At 38.8% G+C, this 5,890-nt stretch overlaps 1 long non-coding RNA gene across 1 annotated transcript; it reads left to right on the top strand.

The window, feature by feature from the left end:
• Window positions 1–3,255: 3,255 nt before the first annotated feature.
• On the top strand, window positions 3,256–4,448 carry LOC122053989. Its single transcript, XR_006132489.1, has 5 exons — window positions 3,256–3,622; window positions 3,703–3,777; window positions 3,851–3,912; window positions 4,028–4,128; window positions 4,389–4,448. It is a non-coding gene; the product is annotated as an uncharacterized LOC122053989 (long non-coding RNA).
• Window positions 4,449–5,890: the final 1,442 nt, after the last annotated feature.

Genomic DNA, 5,890 nt, shown 5'->3' with positions numbered 1-5,890 from the left:
ATGAATGACATGAACATGATATGCTATGAATGACATGAACATGATATACTATGAATGACATGAACATGATATACTATGAATGACATGAACATGATATACTATGAATGACATGAACATGATATGTTATGAATGACATGAACATGATATGCTATGAATGATATGAACATGATATGCTATGATAAGTTATATACATGACATGTATTTTACTTTGTATGGCTTGTACCAAAAGGGTGGGCTCCTTATGCGCCCCTAGGTCGATGGACTAAGAAACGAGCCTAGTAAAGGGTGGGCTCTTTACGTGCCCCTAGGTTGAGCTACGGGCCTAGTTTCCTAGTAGGTTCAAGACTAGCTACCTTGGGTCTACTTAGGATGCGCGCATTTATGTATGTATGTGGTACTAAGCCGGGCCCCCTCATGTTGAGATTATTTTTAAGTACTATATGATATTGTTTTCAAGACATTTAGCACATGATATGAAGCATGTTTTGAAAAACATCTTGCAAAGGACATTACACATGATTTTAAAGGACATCTTGCATATATGTTTATGATAGGGAATGACAGGAGATGATACTCACTCACATGTTATGATAGGATGTTCTCTATGTTGTAATATGATGTGTCATGATGCTTATATTCATGTTATGATAGATTATGATGTTTACGTTACGTTATAATATGATTGTCATTTATGCCATGATAAGTTTATGCCATTATATGATGATTACTTCATGCTATGATATGATACATTTATGCCATGATATGATGCCATTTTATGCTATGATCTGATTGTCATGTATGCCATGATATGATGCTTATTTTATGCCATGATAAGATTTTCATTTATGCTATGATATGAGTTTCATTCATGCTATGATATGTAATATGATTACTCTTATATGAGGTGTACGGTTTTTGTGAGTAGGAAAGGATCTTACTGAGTCTTGTGTGCTCATAGCTTACTTTCCTTGTACTACAGATAAAGGAAAAGGATGGATAAACTAAAGGAGCAGCAGGAGGGGCAGTAGATGTGTGTGGTGGTGACTTGGCAAGAAAGAAAGACCTGCTTATTTTATGTTGATGACTTGCATGATCACTTTTACTTACGCTTATGTTAGGAATGGATAATTATGACTCTTTAAGTTTATAACTATGTTGAGCATATTGGTATGATTAGTTGTGATTTAAATGAACAATTACTTCCGCTGTTTTTAAAAATCATAAAAACTATTATGTATGTACATTATGTATAATAGAAGGTAGCCCCGCCTCTAATAAGCAGGAGGGGCGGGCGTTACAAGATCAATGATGAGTTATTCAGAATTACCAAATTCATTTTAGGGATATGCTTTGGAAACGACAGTATATATTCTAAACATGGTACCTTCTAAGTCAGTACCCTCTACTCCCATAGAATTGTGAAATGAGCGTAAGCCTAGTCTGAAGCATATTCGGATTTGGGGTAGTCCAGCACAGGTGCTGAAGGGAGACACTGATAAGTTGGAATCACGAACAGAAGTTCACTTGTTTGTGGTTTATCCTAAAGGAACGAAAGGTGGTCCTAAAGACCAGAAGGTCATTGTTAGCACCAATGCCTAATTTTAGAAGAGGACTATGCAATGCACCACAAGCCCACGAGTAAGATTGTTCTAAGAAAAGACACGTCTATTTTAGTACCAACAGTACAAGATAAGATACCACAAGAAACTGCAACACGTGTCACAAATGATGCACAAAATTACGTAGTAGGAGGGTTGTTCGGCAACATGATAGATTCATGTTTTTGGGAGAGTCTTCGGACTTGATCCCTGGTGAACATGAACCTGATCCCTGCACATATGATGAAGCACTCCAAGATAAAGATGCAGCATCTTGGCAAAGTGCAATGAACTCCGAAATAGAATCTATGTATTCTAATCAGGTCTAGGAGCTTGTAAAACTACCAAATGGTGTAATAGCCATTGAGTGTAAATGGGTCTACAAAAGAAAAAGAGGGACAGATGGGAAGGTGGAAACTTAAAAAGCAAGGCTTATTGCAAAAGGGTATACTCAGAAAAAGGGAATCGACTATGAGGAAACCTTTTCACCGGTAGTCATGCTTAAGTCTATCCGGATTCTTTTATCTATTGCTGCTCATATGGATTATGAGATTTAGCAAATGGGTGTCAAGATAGCTTTCCTTAATGGAAGTCTTGAAGAAGACATCCATATGAAGCAACCAAAGGGATTCATTGCGAAGGGCAAAGAGCATCTTGTATGTAAGCTCAATCGGTCTATTTATAGACTGAAGCAAGCTTCAAGATCTTGGAACATCTAGTTTAATGAAGTTATCCAGTCTTACGGATTCATTCAGTGTCCGGATGAGTCTTGTGTATACAAGAAGAGTGACAAAAATGTGGTGGTATTTCTTGTACTCTACGTAGATGATATTTTGCTCATTGACAACAATGTCAAAGTATTATCAGACGTAAGGGTATGGTTGCCCGAGTAGTTTGATATGAAGGACATGGAGAATATGGATATATTCTTGGGATCAAAGAAATAAGGGATCGTAAGAAAAGAATTTTGTCCTTATCCCAAGCTTCATACATCGATACTATCATAGCTCGTTTTAGCATGCAAAACTCTAAGAAAGGTTTCTTATCTTTTTCGACATGGAGTACCTTTATCTAAAAGAGATGTCTCCTAAGACATCAAAGGAGATAGAGGATATGAAGGCAGTTCCTTATGCTTTGGTTGTAGGGAGCCTGATGTATGCGATGCTATGTACGAGACCGGATATCTATTTTGTCGTTGGCATGGTTAGCAGATATCAAAGTGACCCAAGACAAGGACATTGGACTACCGTAAATCATATATTGAAGTACCTGAAAAGGACTAGAGATTATATGCTAGTTTACCAAGTAGATGATTTGCTCCCTGTGGATTACACGGATTCTGACTTCCAATCAGATAGGGACAATAGTAAGTCAACCTCGGGGTATGTGTTTACTTTGGGAAGCAGAGCCATAGCATAGAGAAGTGTTAAGCATAAATGTGAGATACGGCAAGGTAAATAACCTATAATGATTTATGGGAATTTTTAGGTATTTTTCTGGAATTATTTGGAGGTTGTATGGAGGAGTTTAAGGGGATAAATTTTTAAACATAAAGTGGTTATGAAAATTTCCGATTAAGGAGTAATAACCTAGATTAATGAAACCCTACCTTTATAACCCTACCATTTAAGAAGCTACAGTGCCAAGCCCTAAAAAAACACTGTTTCCTCCTCCTGTTCGCCCCTTCTACGATTTCCTCCGACCCAGCGCCGCGACGGCACTTCGCAACCGAGCTCACGGCGTTGCGGAGCTCAGCGAAGCCTCGTCGAAGCCTCCAGTCCTCTACTCTGGTTCTCTACCCTTTCCTCTCTTCAGTTAGCTGCCTCGTGCGAGGACCGTCGGGCACGAGGAGCCGAGCTGAAGATCGGAGACACTGAGGTCGAATCGCCGGAACCCTGAGCTCGATCTTAGCTGAGGGTGCGTTCCCAACAGTGGTCACGACGTTCCCTAGCCCTAACGCCAAGCTGATTTCGTCGGGTTTCGCCTCGCCGCTAGTGGGGGAAGCTGTCACTGAGGTATTGGAGGTGAGGATTGTCGATTAGGGTTTGATGTAAGCTATAGAAGCTGTGTTTTGTTACCAAATGAGAGGATGAATGGATTGTAGGTTTGTTGTGGCAGCGGCTTGCTGTGAGGGCTCGATCACAATTCCAACAGCTGTTCTTCACTCCAAAAACAGTAGGTAATGTCTCTATTGTTCCAGATGTTTAACCTGTTGATCTAGGATTGTATGGATTGAGATATTGTGGTGGCAGTGGCTTGTTGGGAAGGGCTCGATCACAATTCCAGCAGCTGGTTTTCCTCCGGGAATCCTTGGGTAAGATCCCTACCATTGCAGATGTTAGGTTGTAGACCTAAATGTTGGTTTTAGATTGAATTTGATACTGATTAGGCATCAATTGGGATGTTTGTGGTGCGTATAACTCTGTTAGAGTTCAGATCTGTGGATCTACAATGTTGGGCAGCATCCGTGTACCAGTGCCGGCGATTTCACCTTCCGACAGCAAGTTATCAGTGGGGAGATTTCTGTAAGGTAAACTTTAGATAGTGGATACATGGTTTAATTTAAATACGTATTGGTGCATTGGTGTAGTAGGAACAAATGCATGATTTGGGGGAAATTCTAATTTTATGATCTGAAGGCATACGGTTAGGGTTTTGGATTGGATAGTAGTAGATTGGAATGGTTTCGTTGGGGTAATGAATGGAATTTAGATTAAATTCACCTGTCTTACACAGTAGTTTAGTTATTTAGTTTCAGATGTACTTAGTTAAATTGATACGTTGACACAGGACTCTGATCGAGGTGGGTGTCGTGACGAGGTTGACGTCGGATTCAGCCTTCATCTGAGGCGGGTACTTTTTGACTTACTTCTTTAGATATCGATCTTAGTGCATGAGTTAGTTTCATATATGTAGTATTTATCTTGACTTCACTCGTCTTACTTCTTGTGCTTGATACTTTATCCACTAAATCTTTGAGCTACTCGTTTCGGTATCTATACAGTCTCTTGTTGCTATCGATGATATTTAGCAGATACTATCATACTAGATATCAGATACCAGATACCAGATGCCAGACATTAGATAATAGGTATTGGATATATATATAGACACCTAATACCATGTTTACACGTTTTGATTTCTGTTTATTTACACACCTTACTGAGCATGCTGGCTTCATGTAGCATACCTGTTTCTGTTTATATATATATGATGACTGTTGCATTGTTCGCATCATGTCATTTCATGCATTGCCGACGATCCTGTCTCCCTTGTGGTTGAGGCGGTCGTTGGCCTAGGCTGTAACAACCCACCCTTCTTACTTCTACTCTCTAAGGGCGAATGTTACCTAACTACAACTCTCTATCTAGTGTCACTGACGCTATTATTAGAGTCAGTTAGATTTATCACGGTTCAGAGGAATTCCTACCGAAAAATTTCGACAGAGTCTCCCCTGTACCGGTGACCAAATTTATAATACACAAGATATATACGCAGCCACATGCGGCTGGAACACATTTTATTCACAACCACGCAGTAATAAATTCATACTATAACCAAATGACTAGACTAGCAACAAGAACTAAATACAACTCCCAGAATAGGACATAAATAAGCTACAATACGGATCAAACTCAATCACAATCACATAAACTTCATAACAGTATTTAAAGAAAAGAACTAAAGCATAAACTCTAATCATTATGTCCTGCAAGTTTGCTAGCACTCTCTGGATCTCTCCATAGTCCAATCACCACACACATTCATCATCACCACCACCCTATCGCCTCCCTTCATATCTTAGCTTTTCCTTTATCTGTAGTAGGAGGAAAGAAAATAGATCTATAAGCGAAACGCTTAGTAAGTACTAATCTATCTCACAAAAACTCGAAGTACATAAAAAGAATGCAACAATACTAAAACTGGAATGCTAAAAGCAAATCTGCATGTGCTCATGGTATACAGAAAATGAAACTGGATACTAAACATGCTCACTATCTAACAGGATAATAAGAAGTTAACACTGTAAGCTTAGAATTAAAGAAACTAACTTTTTATTTAATCTAAGCATAAAACTTATTATATTTTCTTATATCCTTGTAATAGAAATTAATCTTTTAATTTCTATCTTTTACTTTCTTCTTCTTTCTTTCTTCTTTTTTTCTTAACTTTTCTTTTCTTTTCTTCTTCTTTTTCTTTTCTTCTTTGGGCCCAGGCTTAGTACCATCTTTGTTTTGCGCGCTCTCTAATAGTGACTGGGGTAGCAAGCCTCCAGCCCTATGAGGATAAAG

Source organism: Zingiber officinale, chromosome 3A (assembly GCF_018446385.1).
Source record: "Zingiber officinale cultivar Zhangliang chromosome 3A, Zo_v1.1, whole genome shotgun sequence".
Lineage (NCBI taxonomy): Eukaryota > Viridiplantae > Streptophyta > Magnoliopsida > Zingiberales > Zingiberaceae > Zingiber > Zingiber officinale.
This window is presented reverse-complemented; position numbering and strand designations above follow the sequence as displayed.